This window comes from Sceloporus occidentalis, unplaced genomic scaffold (genome assembly GCF_023333645.1).
Source record: "Sceloporus occidentalis isolate IW3139 unplaced genomic scaffold, rSceOcc1.0.p SCAF_244, whole genome shotgun sequence".
NCBI lineage: Eukaryota > Metazoa > Chordata > Lepidosauria > Squamata > Phrynosomatidae > Sceloporus > Sceloporus occidentalis.
The window spans coordinates 832,584-852,879 of record NW_028317224.1 but is presented as its reverse complement, the minus strand read 5'-3'; the positions used below and the strand labels follow the sequence as shown (position 1 = coordinate 852,879).

General features: G+C 40.9%; 1 pseudogene; it reads left to right on the top strand.

Annotated features, from left to right (window-relative positions):
* Positions 1–2,562: 2,562 nt before the first annotated feature.
* LOC149276241 (U2 spliceosomal RNA) lies at positions 2,563–2,742 on the top strand (annotated as a pseudogene).
* Positions 2,743–20,296: the final 17,554 nt, after the last annotated feature.

Genomic DNA, 20,296 nt, shown 5'->3' with positions numbered 1-20,296 from the left:
TGGTGCATCAAATGAGGGGCTGCATGTGTTTCTAGTACAAACCTGGAGTGCGCAAGACACAAATGAAGATGCCGCTATGGTTAGAAAAAACATATTTTCTAGCCGAATCGACATATTCTGTCATTGTTTGTGCACTCAACTTTTGTCCTAGAAATACATGTAACCCCTCATTTGAAGCGCCAAGGGGTGTAGTTTCTTGAAATGTGTACTTTATGAACCCTAATTTAACTTCCCAGATGTCTAGAGCACTTTAACTTCAGATATGGCAGATTTGATAATCTTGTTAAAAAATTGTCTTAAAACATTTAGGGGTGATGCCTGCAATTAGACAGCTCTAGACAGCTGGGAAGTTAAATTATGGTACAGAAACTACACCCCTTGGCGCATCAAATGAGGGGCTGCATGTATTCGTAGCACAAGACTGGAGTGCGCAAGACATAAATGAACTTGGCGCTTTTAATTTAATTTATTTTTTATTTTTAGAAGGGTGATATTCACTTATTTGTTGTGCACGTCAGATTTGTGATACAAATACAAATAAGACCTCATTTGCTGCGGCTGGGGGTGTAGTTTCTAAAAATATATAGTTTTGTTGGCATATTTTAACATCCCAGGCAGCTAGAGCTGTGTAATTGACGGCAGCCACGCATTAAATTTAAAGATGTCTTTTGTGATAGTCTAATAAATTTAACTTTTAGCAATAAAATATTAGAAAAACACAGTCTACTGTTCTCAATGTCTGTTTATTTTAGACCGGTTACCTACTACAAATATTTAGCAGCACAGCTTTTGATATTAGAGTTTAGAAAAATAAAATTACAAACTAGTTTTTATTGAGTCGGAAGTGAAAAATTACACTTTTTTCACATTTTTGGCTTTATTTTGCAAAACTAATGAGACATACACATATAAAAATGGTATATGTGGAATCTGCTGGGTGTGCTGAAAAAAAACAATATATAGTTTGTATAGTTTATTCCCAAGAAATTTACTTCTAAACGCGTTTAAATGTGAGATGCACCAAAATGCGGAAAACCAGCTTAGCACCAGGGTGGGAAATGGCTTAGCAGCCAAGGGGTTAAATACCAAAAAATCTGTCTTATACAGAGGGCAATTACTTTCAAGGGATCCATGTATAAAGTGGATATAGAGGCCAAAGGTGATTATAGTTGACCTTATTTGCATGCGCCTACCCAGAATCCCTTGCGGTTGTGGCAGCACCATGAGATTTCTGAGGGAAAATCAAGCCTTCTGGCTTGTCTGGTGTCTGTAGATGAGAGTTTAATAATACTTCTACTAACCCCTTAATTTTAAATGGAACGATTTTCCATCACCTTTACCCACCATAACTTATGTAATGATATTTCTCTATATTTTTCTAAGCCTCGTGTATTAAGCCATTATGACAACCTCATGCTGATGAGACCCATTAACGACAAAACGGCTGTCTGTGAATGGTGATCTGGCTACTGCACCTCTTGCATGTTTTGCCATGAGGCTTAATCAAAGAAAAATCCTATACATTTTTGGAGAAATGGAGTCATATAACTTGCTGTTGGATGTGTATATCCATTGGTGCAATGCTGCTGTTCCTGTTGGTCCTGCAGTGCACAATCAATAGTGGAACTTGGTTTTCTGTAGGTGAAAGGTGAGTCCAGGAGGTGTCAGGGACCTCCTCTTTTGGGAACACCCACCAAATGTAATTTCCGAATCAAAAAATGCCCTCCAGTCTTGCCCGAAAACGAATGCAGTAAAAACAATAGTTTAGTCCGAATCGTCTTTGCTTATGTCTAATGTCTACCTTATTACCTATTGTGAAAGAATACAGACCCATTTCTAAAAAAAATACATTTAACGGTTTATTTTTTGGAAATAGTGAGAATTCTTTCAGAAACCTTCCTTATTTTACACTGGGGCCTATCCTTGAAATCTCCATTCAACGCAGATCCCTTTGATAATTTGACGTCATACAAAAAAAGATATAAAAGCTACTGATATCCTTGTAGGACACAGAGCTTTCTACATCACAGTTTCCCCCTTTTTCTTGCCTGTCTGTCCAATATTATTGTTTCTGATGGCAGAATGATGTAGGTTGGTGTGGGTTTTCATTATAACTGATTTGTATATGATCTGCATATTGCGTTTTTCATATGGTGTGATGCATGCTGGTCATAACTCACCGCAAGCCTGTTGATGGGTTCCCATCACACTACACAACATACCGTTACTCGCTTTCAGTGTCCAAATGAAAACACTTTTGTTGGGTTGTGGTTAGAATTGGATAGGGCATAGTTACAGAGCGCTAAAGCTTTCTAGATTCCAGTGTCCCCCTTCCTCCTGTCTGTCTGACCAATATTTGGTTCTGATGGCAGGGTTGTGTAAGTTGATGTTGGTTGTATAATTTGCATATGATCTGCATATTGTGTTTTACATATGGTGTGATGCATGCTGGTCGTAACTCACCACCTATTGGAAGCCTCTCGGAGGCTGGTGGTGATTGTTTCCCCAATGGAGCTAGTGCTTCTTTTATCTTGAAATGAGCTTTTTGTGGTTTGGGTAAGTCTCGCTTCTCGGCCTTTTGGCTAAGATCAAGTGTAGTACCCTATGGGAAGGGGGGAAAAGCTTGATCCTCTGGCCTTGAGGCCGAGGTAGCATGGAGCCTGAGGTGTCCACTTTAGCCCCAGAGGAATTCTGGCGTCACATTCACAACCTTGCACTACAGTTGTGAAATGTGTGAGCACGAGGAGCACTGAAGGCCAAATGCTACAGATGAAGCAATCTTCACTCCAAGACCCATATGGGCATGTGTGTGAACATTTTTTTTATTTTTCGGCCTCACGGAAAATGGCTGGACATTTATTTATTATTCACTAATTGCACTTTCCGTTGGTGCACTTGTGCCTATTAATTAGGATGGATCACGGATTGTTTTGATCACAGCCTGCATAATGTTTTTCCTTTGGACACGTTTTTAGTTTTGACGTTTTGGACCACTGCATCGCAGTGAGGACTGGTTTCCAGTCGCCTGTTGGGAGAGGTGGGAGAAGTCTTTTGGCTACCCACCTTTTTCCCTATAGAGGTTCTCCTTTTCGGAGGGAACCATGAAGATTCGACCCTCCTGCAGGCCTTTTGGCCGGGGTGGGGAGGAAAAGCTCTGGCATATTCCATGGGGGATTGCCGAGGGACAGTTTATCGACGGACCTGAGCTTTGCTGCGTCTTTCACAAGATTCACGGAGCACACCCAAGAGAAGCATGACACCTTGGGCTTCCAAAAAAAAAAAACTCCTATGGGAAGAGGGGGGAAACACTTATCCTCTGGCTTTAGGGCCGGGAAAGCATGGAGCCCGAGGTGCTTAATTGACCTGGCAGAGATGCCGGAGTCACTGTGCGCAGTATTGCACTGGCGGCCTTCCTGCACTTTCCTGCACCATACGGGCTTGGAGTGAAGTCTATTGTTGAATCTGGCTAGGCCAGACATGGCCTGCCCCTATTTATTTTTTATTTATTCATCACAATGTGTGGATGCACGTGTGCCTATGAATTGCTTTTTTTTACTTTCACGGTTGCCGAATCACTTTGCGAGGCCATGACCACTCTTTGATTTTCATTTTGGACACTTTTGCTTTGGATCACTGTTTTTTTTGGCAGTGAAGCCTAATGGGGGTTACTCCCTTGCGGGAGTGCCCCGAAGGCAAAGGGGTCTTACCCTTCGGGGTGAGACTCGAAGATCTGGCCCTCCTATGGGGGGGGATTTGTCTGGGTTGTACTGGGCTTCTGTTGCCTCTTCGGAGCACAGAGCAGCACCAATGGAGCACGCACCTCGGGCTCCAAATAAAAAAAAAACCCCTATGCCTGGGGGGGGATACTGATCCTCTGGCCTTAGGGCCGGGAAAGCATGGAGCCCGAGGTGCCGATTTGCCCCAGCAGACGCGCTGGAGTAACCATGGTGAGCGCACGATCGCACTAGGCGGTTTCTCCTTATGCACGTCTCGCCCCCTGACCCATCAGGGCTTGGGGTTGAGATAGTATATTTTTGAACTTGGTCGGGCCACGAATGGCTGACCCTTATTTATTTATTTATATAATCACTCAGTTTTGCACGAGTGCCGATTAATTTGTTTTTTTTTATTTCTTGGTCACTGAACCCACAGCGAGGCCATCACCTGATTCTGATACACGATTTGGCACCTTTGTTTTGGATCACTGTTTTAAATTTTTTTTAGCAGTGAAGCTTGTTCTGGGGTCTTTCCTTTTATTGCTTTCCACAAAAAAAAACACCAAAAACCATTGCTGCGCATCTGAAGTTTGCCAAATAGCACCTTCATACTCCACAATGGTACTGGGAAAATGTTTTGTGGACTGATGAACTAAGGTTGAATTGTTCGGGAAAAATGTACAACACTATGTATGGTAACAAGGGTACCATATACCAACACATGAGAGCATCATGGTTTGGGGCTGGTTGGCTGCCTCAGTCCTGGACAGCTTGTTATCATTTAGAGATCAATGAATTCCTAAATTTATTTAAGGTATCATACAGGATTATGTCCGGGTGGCTGGCCACCAGCTGAAGCTCAGTAGTTGCCAGCAGAAGCCATTTTTATGCTCCTCTATTCTTTGTTGGAAATTATGGATTACTGTTACCCCACCACCATCAGTGCTTACTGGATATTTTTAACGCCTGTCACGCAGCGTGAAAGGGGGTTAATTATTTTCCCTTTAAGGATATAAAGCCTCCCTCAACCTCTGTCCTATAGCCAGTGAGATTCTAGTGGGCTACATATAAGTAGAAATGTCTGTAGGGAATCATGTGTCCACCCATGCCTCCAAATGGCACCCAATCCTGGTATCTCTTGACTCGACTGCCAGCACAACTTTGTAGTTAATAGACACTATTGAGTGTATTATAAGGGAACAAATCTTGACCAAAACAGAAAAATATTCACTATTAAAAAGAAGAAAAATATATATTATTATATGTATCTTTATTTATTGTAAAAAACAATATATATATATACACATTTATATATAGAAACCATGCTTACTGCACACTGGAGACTTTCCTTGAAAGCTCCATGTAATGATAATCCCTTGATAATTTGATGTCATATTAAAAAAAAGGTATAAGAACAGTTAACATTTTCATGGGCGAAGTTATTACACTGAAAATCTATCAGCACAAAGAGTGTTCGATCTCTGATAGTAATGCTTGGGATTTTTCTTTTGCTCAATTAAATTATTTGTGAAAAACCATTATATTTGATGACGGTGAAATGTTCTGAAGATGGCAGTGGTGAGTATAAAGCAATATATATATTTTCTTTGAGAGTTGGGATTATAAACACCCAAGAAGATGTGTTATCTAACACTAAATGTAATACTGGATGTCATAAAAAATTATGATTCCTTTGTTTTTTTTGTATATTTAGCCTCAACCTATGTTTGTCTACCCTGCTTTATGTTGTGTACTATCGCTTACTTGGCCATCACGGGCTACCTACATATACCAAAAAAAAATACAAAGGTTTGGTATGAACAGTTATTATGTTTTCACTGTAATCTAACTACATCTTTGGAAACTGATATTTTATATTTACTAACTTTCTATATGACCTCCCTTGGAATATATAACCAAAAAAGGTAGTGCCTGCCATGTAAAGCGTATGGTCTAAGTAAATCTTTAAGTTTTTTTTTGCAGGACATGCTTAGAATGAACCAGACCACGGTGACAGAGTTCATACTTTTGGGTTTTCAGAACTCCCGGATTTTGAATTCTTTTTTGTTTTTTCTGTTCCTTGTGATCTACATCTTGACGTTAGTCGGGAACCTGCTGATTATTATGTTGGTGGCAAATGTTCAGAGTCTGAAATCTCCCATGTATATCTTCCTCACTCAGTTATCAGTGTGTGATATCTTACATCCCACAAATACAGTCCCCAAAATGCTCCATGTTATAATTAATGAAGGAAGCACAATATCTCTTACCGGCTGTATCACTCAATTTTATTTCTTTGGTGTTTTAGCAGGCACAGAATGTCTTCTTCTCACTGTGATGTCCTATGATCGCTTTTTAGCCATCTGCCGCCCGCTGCATTACACGACTACCATGCATTTTGGGCTTTGTCTTCAACTGATAATTTGGTCTTGGCTTTGGCCGTTTGTTTTTTCATTAGTGATATGTCTCCTCATATACAATTTGCATTTCTGTGGTCCTAACATAATTGACCATTATTTTTGTGACCTTGCTCCACTTCTGGAGTTGGCTTGCTCAGACTATATGATTCCAGAAATGTTTGAATTGGCCTCGGTTTTCCTATTTGTCCTGCTCCCATTTTTCTTCATACTTTTCACATATATTGCTATTTTTTCTAATATCATCCAAATTTCCTCCGGCGTCGGGATGCAGAAATTCTTTTCCACCTGCAGCTCTCACTTGATTGTCGTGAGCACATACTATGGGACACTGACAATAGTTTACATGGTGCCCACAAAAGGATCATTTAATGTCAATAAAGTTATATCTCTTCTGTATACAATGGGAAACCCATTTTTTAACCCAATAGTGTACAGTCTTAGAAATCTGGAGATCAAGAAAGCATTGATGAAATTTATGTCATGTAACCAAGAATAAATTAAATCCAAATGAGAAAGCCAACATTACTTAGAGCCATGTAGAGACATTGCTAACACATCTGTGCTCGAAAGATTGAGTATTTGAGGTGGTGATTGCTGAGCCTCCACAGAGCTGGGACCCTTACATAATAGTCCAGATGCCCGTGCTAAGAATTAATACTTTAAATGTCACTGACACATTTCACACTGTAATTCCAACATAGTCGTGGGAAGAAGTACCCAACACTCACTATGTCACCCTCCCAAACAGCCCCTTCCTTTCAATATTGTTTTATCCAGTCCCAAAAGTTGATGCACTTGGTGGGGTCCTTGCTTTTATGCCTGAGGTGAAGGAAGAGTTTTCTTGTACTGGGAACCTGTTCTGTTTTTTAGATCAGGATCTGGGGCTAGACTGCCGAATGAATCTTCCACAGAATTTTCTCCCATTGCAGATACTGCAGCTCTTCATCCTTCCTCTCTGAGCTGCACATACACCAGAACCCGCCCAAGGTTACCAAGTTATCTAGGTGCCAAACCAACAGAGGGAAGGGCATACCTGGGTGCCTCTCCCAGACCCGAGGTTCAATGCTCCACCAGCCAGGAACCTCCCACCAATTGTACCACCAAATGCTCACCCCAGAGCCGAGATACCTAGTAAGCTCCTGCCCCGCAACTGTGACAAAACAAAATACTGCAAACCAGGGAGGTAGGCTGGGACAAAATATAATGGGTAAGGTAACACGCAATGGCCTCTAACCTAGAAACACCAGATCTTAACTAACCTGCCTTTAACTCCACCACCAAAATACCAACAACTGCCAACCTGCCTAGCCCTACTCCTCCTTTCAGAATCGTAATGCCTGAACAAGTCTGTTCTGTGCTGAACTCTGAACAGCAGATGTTGGAACAGACCTACAAGGAACTAGATTGCCTTAGCCTGGGACTACAGACTGAAGCATGATGGGAGATGGTAGAAGATCCTGCGGTTGCTCTGGTCTAACCACTTAAAATTGGGCTGGTACTAGTCACCAGTTCCTGATATGTTTCCATATATAACTGCTAAAATACTGCTCTGCAATCATTGAGATTGAAAAGTCTTATCTAAGGGCTCACTCGGTTTGTTTCAGTTTTACCAAAACTATGTAATATACTGTACAAATAATAATTCTGATATTAGTATACTGCATGATGCTTTTATGAAACATTCCTTATACTACATTTTCTTTGAGCAATCCAAATAAAGAACTTTCAAGATCCAAAACAAACTCTATTAAACATCAATTACTCAAATAAAATAAATAATAATGATAAAACAATAAAAACCTTGTACAAAAATCAAGTATTTATGTTGTTTAGGAAACAAGACAACATTTCAAACAATTGGGTTGATGCCATATACTGTACACTGATAACTGCTTCGTAAATAACATGTATACACCAGCGCGTTCGGATTCATAAGAATTTTAATTTTACAGAAATTTGCCAATTTCAATAATCCGTATGTCTTAAAAAGAGGAGGGAACCTCAATGAAACAAATGAAAATAAAGGAGATAACTCTAAACACTCTCGCGCTCACACTCTCACTTATTCTATCTCAACGTCTTTCTTTGTCCGTTTCTCCTTGATATCAGCTCCATTAACCAGGCTTCCCGGAGCAATCTCACACAACCTCTCCTTCGATCGAAGTAATGGGGAGAGGCTGTCCCTGTGGCTCTCTTGTAGAAATGTGCCAACAGTATTGTACTAAAAATAGTGAAAACATCAAAAATATCTTTGGTCAGGTTGGACAGATATTGAGGAATGTTGTTGCCGTTTATATAATAAAGTTTAGCTTTTTTGTTATTTTTACTTTTATAGTCAACACTTAATATTGTGGAATTATGCCTTGTAGTAACATATCTATTGGTTAGTCTATAACTTCCTTAATAGACAATTGAAAAATTAATTAGAACATCCTCTAATCACTGAAGCACTGGAGTGGCTAAACATATTCCCATACAACCAGAAGCCATTTTGAACCTGCTGCCGACATGGATTGGATCATTTCCTTTCCTTTTTTATTTTATTTTAAAAGCAGCTTTTTTTATGGTAATAGAGGTGGGGGGGTAATTTGACAAAATTATGACTCCAATGTTTTCTACTTACTTTAATGTCTGGGATTAATAAATTCCTGTAATGTAATAATTTTTTTTTTTTTTTTTTATTCAATTTGCAACCAGCTCGAAGTTTCTGAGTGTTGAATGTTATCTGAGTGTTGAATGTTATCTGAAGTCAGCACAAATGTCAATTGGCATTTCATTACCATAGTTAAACCTTTATTGTCACCCTACCCCTCCACCCTTGCTCACAGTGGTAACTGCAGTAACTTTTTTGAGGAAGCCTGCCATTCCCCCTCCATTCTTGCCCTTTTAGTGTTCTTTAGTTCTTAGTGTAGTTTATTCTTTTGCGATATATCACATATATTTTTTGATGTTTTGAGAAACACATTGGTTGTTCAATTTTCAATCTGATATCTTCTTTCTTCGTCCACATCTTAACCCGGCTAAAATGGTGGCGCTTGCGGTGGCGTCCACTCCCTGATCCTCCAGTCAGGGGAGAAAACATCACTGAAAGCGCTGAAATTTTTCAGTAATGTGAACTGAGGGCGATATGGCTGTGTGTCCAGTGATGTAACATAGTAACATAGTAACATAGTTCATAAGGTTGAAAAAAGACCAAAGTCCATCAAGTTCAACCTATATACATATTGTGTCCCTACTGTGTTGATCCAGAGGAAGGCAAAAAAACCCTTAAGACGCAGATGTCAATTGCCCCATACCAGGGGGAAAATTCCTTCCCGACTCCAAATATGGGAATAAATCCCTGGATCAACGTTCTGTCCCTATTAATCTAATATCCATAACTTGTAATATTATTGCTTTCAAGAAACACGTCCAGGCTCCTTTTGAACTCTTTTATTGAGTTTACCATTACCACTTCCTCTGGCAGAGAGTTCCATAATCTCACCGCTCTTACTGTAAAGGACCCCCGTCTGTGCTGGTGTAGAAACCTTCTTTCCTCCAGCCGTAGAGGATGTCCCCTTGTTATAGATACAGTCCTGGGTATAAATAGGTCCTGGGAGTGATCTCTGTACTGCCCCCTTATATATTTAGACATAGTTATTAAGTCCCCCCTAAGCCGTTTTTTTTTCTAAACTAAATAACCCCAATTCTGATAATCTTTCTGGGTACTGTAGTCCTCCCATTCCCCTTATTACTCTGGTTGCCGGTCTTTGAACCCTCTCCAGCTCCACTATATCTTTCTTGTACACTGGTGCCCAGTACTGTACACAGTATTCCATGTGTGGTCTCACTAGTGACTTGTACAGTGGTAGAATTATTTCCTTGTCGTGGGCATCTATGCCCCTTTTGATGCACCCCATGATTTTATTTGCCTTAGCAGCAGCTGCCTGACACTGGTCGCTACAGGTAAATTTACTGTTAACTAAAACACCTAAGTCCTTTTCCATGTCAGTCGTCCCCAGTGTTTTCCCATTTAATACATATTCCCAGCCTGGATTTTTCTTCCCCATGTGCATAACCTTACATTTATCTGTATTGAACCTCATCTGTCACATCCCAGCCCAAGCCTCCAACCTATGCAGATCCATTTGTAATCGTGCACTGTCCTCTATTGTGTTAACCACGTTACAGAGCTTAGTATCGTCTGCAAAGATTGATACTTTACTATACAATCCCTCTACAAGGTCATTAATAAATATATTAAAAAGAATAGGACCCAAAACTGACCCCTGTGGTACCCCACTAGCAACAGTTACCCACTCTTCTTCTTCTTGATCCTCCAATCAGGGGAGAGGACATCACCAGATGCACCACCATATTGCCCTGAACTGAGGGCAATATGACAGAGCTCGCGATGCCATCCTTTTTCCTGATCCTCCAATAAGGACAAAATGATGGTGCTTTCAGTGATGTCCTCTCCCTCAATTGGAGGGTCAGGGAGAGCACATCACCAGACACATTTTTTTTTTTTTGCGAGAAAAATAGGAGACGTGAAAAAAAGGATCATTGAGGGCTATGTGGATCTCTCGGTTAATAGGCCCTGAAAAAGTGATCATCTTTTTATCCATAGGTTTTCACCTTTTGAGTGCTGAGGTCAGTGTTTTTGATAAGGCAATAGAGAAAGCTAGGGATTATTATTAGTATTGGAATTTTTTATTATTTTCATTATTTTTTTGTAGTTTACTCCCTCCATTCCACATGTCAAAGAAGAAGGGAGGCATGGGATGAGATCTGTGCCCTTCCAAAGGGTTTTATTACTTTTCAATCTATTCAACCCAGCGGGATAGGGGAATCAACACCAAAAGGGCTAACGATTTATTTCAGTGCCCCTCAAATCCCCTATAAACAAATTGTAGTTCTTCAAGGAAGGGTCTATATAATGGGCCCCTTAGGCCTTTAGACCTTATATGATCCTTGAGTCATCAAAGTCAATTCCTGTCTAGAGTTTGTCCAGCTCACATATTCACTACTCTCATTTACACTCGACTGAAATAAAATTTGCCCCCAATGTGCTTGCAAGTTCCTTTAAAGGGGAAATACAATTTTAACACCCCCACCTTCCACATAACTAAAATTAATTTAAGAAAAAAAAACAAAACACAAAACATTCAGTGTTTCTGTAGGAACATAGAGCCTTCCTATGTCTCCATCCCATAGCCAGTAATATAAGTAGAAATTTCTATGGGGAGGCATTTTTGTAACTAAATTGTTTTAAGCAAAAAAATTATGGAAAAAAAACCACAACTATGCTGTGGCCATGGATGATTCCTGCCATATCTACCATATTCCAATAACACATTAAACCATTTGGAAAAATGATATATAGAGAAAGCGCAATTTATTTTAGAAACAATGCTTATGGCACCCTGGGGCCTTTCCTTGCAATCTCCATGTAGTGCTGATCCCGCGATGATATGATGTCATCGAAAAAAGATATAAAAACTAGGATATTTCATTACACTAAAAGTCTATCTGCATAAAAACTGATGCATCTCCAAAGAAACATAGTAATGCTTCTTTTTCTCTGTCTATTAGTTACATTATTTGCAAAATTCCATTATATTTTCATTTTCCTGTATTGTTGTGAAAATGCCCATGGTAAGTATAACAAAATGTTGTCTTTTTTTTATTGTGAGAAGGGTTATAAACACCCTGGAAGATGTGTCACCTTTGTTTTTCTGTTTTACTAAAAATACTACATAAAAACTAAGATAAAATCCAATATCTGTTAGGGTCCATCCAGGCTGCGGAGCTGGATATCTCTGTTTTTCCCTGCCTTGTCTCAGTTCCCATGTTTTGCTGTGATCCACTCCTGGATTTCCGTATGCTCTGTCCTGAACCTCTGATTCCTTGATTCTAGTTCTGCTCTTTGCTTCAGCTCCTGTTTCCTTTATAAGGTGTGTCTCCCCCGTTTGTTCTGTTTGTCTCAGTCCGCAGTGTAAAGGTTTGTCCTTCTCGGTTCTGTGTTTGGTTCAGTGTTTAGTTTATCAGTGCTTTCGTATGCAGGGCTTAGCGTTAGGACCCACCGTTATTGGAGTACTTTGGTGTAGTGGTGGGCTAAGCATACTATGGCCATACGATGTGACGGAATCTCCAATAGTTATCTCATAGTCCTAGGCTAGTTCCTGTATTCATGTTTGTCTGTCTCTTATGTACCTTTGCCCTTCTTCCCTGAATCATCTGAGGATTTCGGTTCCTCTCTCCTCTCCCCATGTCCCAGTTAGGATGTCCTTTCCTTGCTTAAAGGAGAAGCGTCCGAGGATTCCGGCTCCTCACTTCTTCCCCTGTGTTCCTTGCCTTGTTCCCTGTCCTTTCTTGTGCCCTGTATCATGTATATCTTGTCTGGTTATGTTCCTTGCTCGGTCTCCCTGTTCCTTGCTCTGTCCTCCTTGCTTGCTACATTTCTGTTGATAATCTGCTTAGCTTCCATACTCCCAGCCTGCAGCACCCTGGCATGATTCTAGTGCTATGTCTCATGCCTGCTCCAGGATGCCTGCAGGATATCTCCAAGCTTAGTTCGGATTCCCACCTGGGTGAGTGCGGTCACCCTGCACCAGGCCCTGTCCAACTCCACTACTGCTCAAGAACTCCATCTTTGGGCCAGCTGGGTCTTTACAGTCGCCTGTATGGACCCAGTTTCCTGACAATATCTGTTTTTTAATTCTAAAATACAGTTTTTGCTTGAAATGAAAATAATACTTAACTGTAACTACTTAAGGATAAGCACTAAGCTTTTTTAGATTTAGATATGCCTTTGTTTAGTAATTTCACAAATATATATGTTTAGTTTACTTAATTAGACTATTTATATATATAGATAAGGCTTTCTTGTAAAAGCTACATCTGTTAGGACTAAAATATAACATCTGAGTAAATATATAAAAAGCACATATTTCAGTTTTACCCATGATAAATTTGAATGTAATTTTTTTTAAAAACAGTTCTTATGTTTGAACATACCTTATAGCATTCTCACCTTTTACATACGTTTAATGTATTTTAGTTATTTTTTAAAGTTTAATAGCTGGATCTATAGCTTTTACTCAGATAGTGCCTACTAGATTTGTGCATTCGGATTTGAACAACTTTTCAATTTTTACAAATTTTGCCAATTTTTGTACTTGAAGCGGTACAAAAGCAATGAATAAGAGAGCTAGGAATTTTCATTTGCATTTCATTGTTTTCACTGCTTTCACTCTGTCTCACACTCTCACTCAGTCTTTTCACACTCTTTCACACTCTCATTCACTCTCTCACACTCTCAGTGTCTCCCTACCGTTTCTACCACCCACTTCCATGTCCTTTTCCACAGCTCTGCTCCTTCTCTTGCATAATTTTGTCCTTCTGTCTTCTGTCTGTTTCTGCACTTCTCTTTCTCAACAAATGCATAATCTTCAAACTGCTGACTCTGACTTATGGAGCCATCAACAACTCTGTAACCCCCTATATCTCTGCTCACATATGCAAATACACACCCAACTGCCCTCTTCGTACCACTAATGAAGTGCATCATCTTCTACCATTATCACCTCTTACTACTTTCATAATCAGGATTTCCCCTATGCTGTACCGCTTCTCTGGATTTGCCTACCAATTTCCATCAGACTTCTACCCTATGATTCTATTTTCAAATGCAGAGTAAAATCCACCTTTTCTGGTCCTGAAGCCTACAACCTCAACTAGCAAGCTGAAGATACCATCTGCCACGTCCACCTACAATATCAACACAGTTCTCCATATCACCCTCCCTGTAATCAACTCATTACCCAAGCAATGAATGTCATGTAATACCTACATTTGGAATGGAAGTGTCTGCTAAGTAAAATTTATTTTTTGTTTGCAGGAGATGCTTGGAATGAACCACACAGTGGTTACAGAGTTCCTGCTTTTGGGTTTTCGGAACTCCCAAATTTTGAATCCTGTTCTGCTTCTACTGTTCTTTGTGATCTACATCTTGACATTTTTATGGAACCTCCTGATTATTGTATTGGTGGTAAATGAACAGAGCCTGAAATCTCCCATGTATTTCTTCATCGCTCAGTTATCAGTATGTGATATCTTGCATACCGCCAACATAGTACCCAACATGCTCCATGTTGTAATTAATGGAGGAAGCAGAATATCTGTTACGGGCTGCATCACACAGTTTTACGTCTTTGGTATTTCTGTAGGCACAGAATGTCTATTTAGCCATCTGTCATCCTTTGCATTACACGGCCACCATGCATATTGGGCTTTGCCTTCAATTGACAATTGTGTCTTGGCTTTGGCCTATGTTTTTTTCATTAATATTATGTCTCCAAATAAATAATTTACAGTTTTGTGGCCCCAGTATAATTGACCATTATTTCTGTGATCTTGCTCCACTTTTGGAGTTGACTTGCTCAGACTTAATGATTGTAGAAATGTTCGAAGTAGCCTTGGTTTTCCTATTCATATTGCTACCATTTTTCTTTATCCTTTTTACATATGTTGTCATTTTTATCAACATCATTGGAATTTCCTCCAGCGTTGGGATGCAGAAATTTGTCTCCACCTGCAGCTCTCACTTGATCGTCGTGAGCACGTACTATGGGACACTGACAATAGTTTATATAGTGCCCACAAAAGGATCATTGAATGTCAATAAAGTTATATCTCTTCTGTATACAATGGGAAACCCATTTTTTAACCCAATAGTATACAGTCTTAGAAATCTGGACATCAGGATAGCTTTGAGGAAATGTATGTCATGTAACCTCTTCGAGGTTCCTTGAACACCAGCACAAAGGGGGACTCGCACATCACCAACAACAGCTTTTGGACATGAGCGGAAATGTATTCGATATTTCTATAATCTTGAGTGAATATCTTTTGGAGTATTTAACTACAATTTTTTTTCTACTATAATTATAGCTAGTTGAAAGGGTAGACTTTATTTCAATAAACAAATCTATATTTTAGTTCTCTCATGACAAGTTAAGAAATCCCCGATTTATTTAATTATCTGTTTATTGAGAGATTCATGACAGAAGATACCAGAATACATCACAGTGCTTCAAGATGTTATACAGTAATGACTAATTTACCTACTGTCTTTATGAGACCTATGCTTAGACATCTTCCAGAAAACCGTACAAGTAAAAACAGTACACAGAAGTATACATGGAGAAGCATAAGTGACGGTGGTTGAATGGTACATAGTTAGCAATATGAGACACAAAATTGCAAAATAGATTGCTCATTTACATGTGTATAACACATCATTGATCTAAGACATATGTTGGTGTGGTATCTGCCTGAAGTGTGAGACCAGCGCGACAGACAGCTAGTCAGGCCGGATTGAGACACCTGGAGAATCACGGCGTAATGTAAAAACATAAAGGAACCCATAAACATAACAGAGAAGAAAACAAAAACAAAAACGATGCGTGTGTTGGCGTCTCCAGCTGGCATAATGAATAGTTAAACAGTGTATCATAAGCATAAGAGGGGATGCGGCCAAAAGCGGTGATGGACAGACCTATCTGATATCTCAGGGAATCTAGGGGAGTGTGACAGGGCCAGGCTAGCTGGCTCATGTGTCATATGAAGTTTAGCCGGGTCACGGAGCACTTTTGTGTCCGGTTCTGTATACTGTGACCCGGTAATATATTATATTGTGTTTATTGTGTAACCGGCCCAGAGACTGATGTGGATTCAGCCCCAGCCTTCAAAGAGACGATCCTATAATGTGGCTGGGGCTCTTAATCAGCCAGCACAGCCCTGTCTGCCCAGATGGCACCCGCACTACAGGGGGGATAACACAGGTGGGGGAACCCATTGTATCCCTTAATCCCCTCACCTGATACATCCCCTGTATACTGATGGGATTTGTGATGGGATGTGGCTGATGGGATTGGGGGTTGGGTTCGGTACACATTGCATTGAGATTGTATAAAGTTCTGTGTGTTTGTAATAAAGAGAGTTCTTCTTGGTTTACTACGAATGGTGGTCTGGATGATCCGTGGATAGCTGAGTGCGATCCGTATGAGGGACTGACCGGTGATTCCTCAGCCCTCAAACAGGGGTACCCAGCCTTGGGTACGGTGACCCTGTAACATTGGTTGGCAGCGGTGGGAAGAATCCCACGACTTGGGTGAAATCCAAACCACCAACTGGGATTGCAGACGAGACACCAAGAGAGCTCCTGGAGGTTTGTAGCAAAGGAAAGGCTACTCTGATTGCGGACTGCAGAGAGTTGGACCGGCACCAGGATGCCCCAGAGGAGAGCCTCGGACTGAGTGCTCTACAAAAGAACATTCTATGGCACTTATCCCTGTACCCAGGAGGGGCTACACCGGAGCAAGTGACGGCTGTGATTAAAATGTGTCACCAGGAACTGAGCCAGAGTGGGTCTGTATCTCCCAGACTAGGGGAACAGACCACCAAAATATCATACCAGGATATCCAATCCTTCCGAGAACCAGAGGGTGAGACAGACCGGGTTACAGCCGAGGTGTGTGAGCTGGAACACCAGCAGAGGCAGTTAGAGTCTGCGCCTGCAGACTGGAGGGATGATTTCTCCCATCCCCACTTTGAAACGTACTGGGCACAATACTGGACAATGTGGGATATACGAGTTCCACTCCTGGGGGAGAACCCGTTGCCGGAGTGGGAAGAAGAATTGAGAGGTCTCATATATGCAGAGCTCGACCTCCAGAGCCGCTACCAGGGATTCTCCCAGCAGTTAGCAGGTGAAGACCACAGCGACCCTCTGATGCTGTATAGCCCCGTCGACCCAGGACTGATATATGATGCCTTCCAATTTGACTCGTCCTTCGGAAGCCCGTGCCAGTACCGCAGGGATACAATCTGGGACAACCGTGCAGAAGTCCTGGTTTATACTATTCCCCCCGAGCTGGAGGCTGTTATGGATAGCCTGGCCCTGTCACAGGGAGAAGGTAAGATCTTTCCACCAGAACCATCGTCTGTTGTACTGAAATTCCTTCCCACGGGAGGTCCACACCAATTCCTCCATTTGGGAAATAAAATGCATTTTGCTAAGCCAGATGTGTACTGGGGGGGGGGTGTCCCTCCTCCTCCAGCAGAGAGGTATCACTGCCTTGGCTGCACTGAGAATATGATAGGTGACTGAGTAAGCAGTGATGGAGAGAGGGGTGTAGTGCAGTAGTACCGCTTCAGGGGTCAGGATTAAGGCAGGATCATTGACTTCACGCAACACCCGCTCCACCACCTACCAATAAGGGATGACTAAAGGGCACTCCCACCATATGTGGAGAAAAGTGCCAGGTCCACTCTCACACCTCCAGCACAGATCAGGAACCTCTGGTAGAAATTTATGTAGATCATGTGGGACACGATACCACCTGATAAGTAGTTTGTAAGATGCTTCCTGTATTCTACTGGCTAAGGCACCCTTATGCGTTAATTGGATAATTTTATCCCAGTCAGCAGTAGTGGAAATGTGTGGGAACTCATGCTCCCAAAGGGCCAAAAAGTAAGGCTTGGAGTTGGTATCTAAAGCCAGTAACATGGAGTACAGCGTGGACATTAGGAGGGGTGGCTCAGAAGAAGCAGAGCAGAGTTGTTCAAAGGCAGTCAAGGGTCTACAGTAGTCAGATCGTCGGGGCAGGGAGATGATGAAGTGTGTTAATTGAACATAAAAAAGGGTCTTGGGCATGTGGGGGTCATGATCCCAGCAGGTCTTTCATAGGTTTCAGAGTATCATTGACATATACGTGGCAAAGACAAAGAATGCCCGGGGATAAAGAGGGATTGGGTGTGCCAGCAGTTGCCCCTTAGCAATATATTTATTAAAGATGCGGGTGGTAGAGTGTTTGATGTGTGAGGATTGGTTGGACATGACTGAGAGCCATGGGTAAGAATGGATGGGGTGCGGGAGCATCTCCTCCTCCAGCTGCACCCATTGCTTGGGGGTATGCATCGGGGATCAGAATTTTTTAAACCAGCAGACCATCATACGAAACCTTTACGCTTTGAATTTCTAGACGACATTGTCATGTTAGTCCAACTAAAACAAGGTACATATATTTTATGATATCACATTTATTTATATAGAGCCAGCAGATTCGGCAGCACCTTAACAATTGGGCACAGTAAACGTATTAAACAGACGATTTAAAAGGACAATAACACTAACACATTTTAAAGCATGCTGGGACAGAAGGAATAGAGGGCTCTACTCTGGTGAGCTTACATTCTACTGGTAGATAGGAAGGGTATAAAGCTTATGCATCACTTTTGATTGTTGGCTAATATAGAGAATGAGCATCAAACTGTTCTACCTGAAAGATATTTCACCAGGACACTCTTAATCTCCTTGTTCTTGAAGCTGTATACTATTGGATTACAAAATGGGGTCCCCAACGTATATAGAAGAGACATAGCTTTATTCACATTGAATGATTGTCCTTTAGAGGGGACCATGTAAACTGTAATTAGAGTCCCATAGTATGTAGTCACGACAGTCAAGTGAGAGCTACAGGTGGACCATGTTTTCTGTCTCATGCTTTTGGAGGAAATTCCTAGTATGGTGGTAAAAATGAGAATATATGTGAAAACAATAAAGAAAAAGGGAACAACAGCAAGAAATATGGCAAAGGTAAAGTATGTGATGTCGTTAATAGTATGATCAGAGCAAGACAACTCAAGAATTGGTGATATGTCACAGAAATAATGGTCTATGATATTAGCGCCACAAAATTCCAAGTCGCACATAAGGAAAACAGTGAATAACATTACAACACAGGCTAGAAGCCAAGACCAAAGAACCAAATGGAATTGAAGCCTGAGGTCCATAATAGAAGCATAATGGAGAGGCCAGCAGATGGCTAAATACCGATCATATGACATCGATGTGAGAAGAAGGCATTCGGCAGCGGTTGCAGTTCCATGGACGTAGAGTTGTGTGATGCAGCCACTAAAAGATATTGCACTTCCTCCGTTAAGTATAACCTGAAGCAAGTTGGGGACTATATTGGTACTTAAAATGATGTCACACGACGACAACTGAGCAAGGAAGTAATACATGGGCAGCTTGAGACTTTGAACTGTTTCCACCAACATAATAATCAGAACGTTCCCGATTATTGTAAAGCTGTAGATCTCGAGGAATAGAACAAATAGCACCGCGTTAGAAATCGGATGAGACTGAAACCCCAAAAGCAGGAATTCTGCTACCGTTGTCTGGTTCTTTTCAAACATATCCTAAAAAGAAAGGGATGGGTATATATTTTTATATTAGTAGATATCAATTCCTAACTCTCTTCTAAAAGTATGTTATTTTTAGACATGCGCAAATGGGCAGAAAAACTGCCCAAAAATTCTGACCATTTTTTTCTCTTTGTTTTGGCCAATTTGTTTTCAGGCAAAGAATTCCATTCCCTGCCCATTTGGTTCAGTAGAATATTCTGGGGCATTTTTAATTGGGGAACGAATTTTGTTGCCTGGTGCCCACATTCGCTGTCACTCACTCTCTCACACTGTCACCCTCTCTCTCGCGTTCTCTAAATCTTTCCCTTCCTTCTCTGCCGACCCCTTCAGAAGCGGAAGTGGTCAGCAGAGAAGGTAGAGAACCATTTAAAGAATGTGAGCGAGTGAAGGCGAATGAGAGTGTGAGTGAATGTGGACGCACAAATGTCGGATGAAAATTCAGAGCTTTTTTGCTTTGTTTTCTTCCGGTCAGTGGGGGTTCTGCCTTTATTTTTTGGGGACTTTGTATGACATTGCAATACATACAAATCTGAATGCTCAAGTCTAATTATTTTCTTAATTGTGAAACGTTTTGTAAAGCTTTGGACGATATGTAACCAAAACATTGCCTATCATTAGGTATTCTAGGTTCTTGTTTTAGAGTGAAGATTTACAGTGAACGTGATCCTGCTATTCAACAATTCTTGGTGACCACAACCTTCCTAATACTTTTACCGAAATAAAACTTGAGCAAGAATAAGGAAGCATGATTTGCTGTGTAAAGAATTCCAATATTATTGTTTTCTTAAACAAAATAATCTTAATTATACCCTGTATAATATAGATCACACATATTTTAAAAACTAAAGTGATGGTGGTAGACGTGTGTGTCAACGGCCATGAAGATAACTAGTCAATTATATTTAT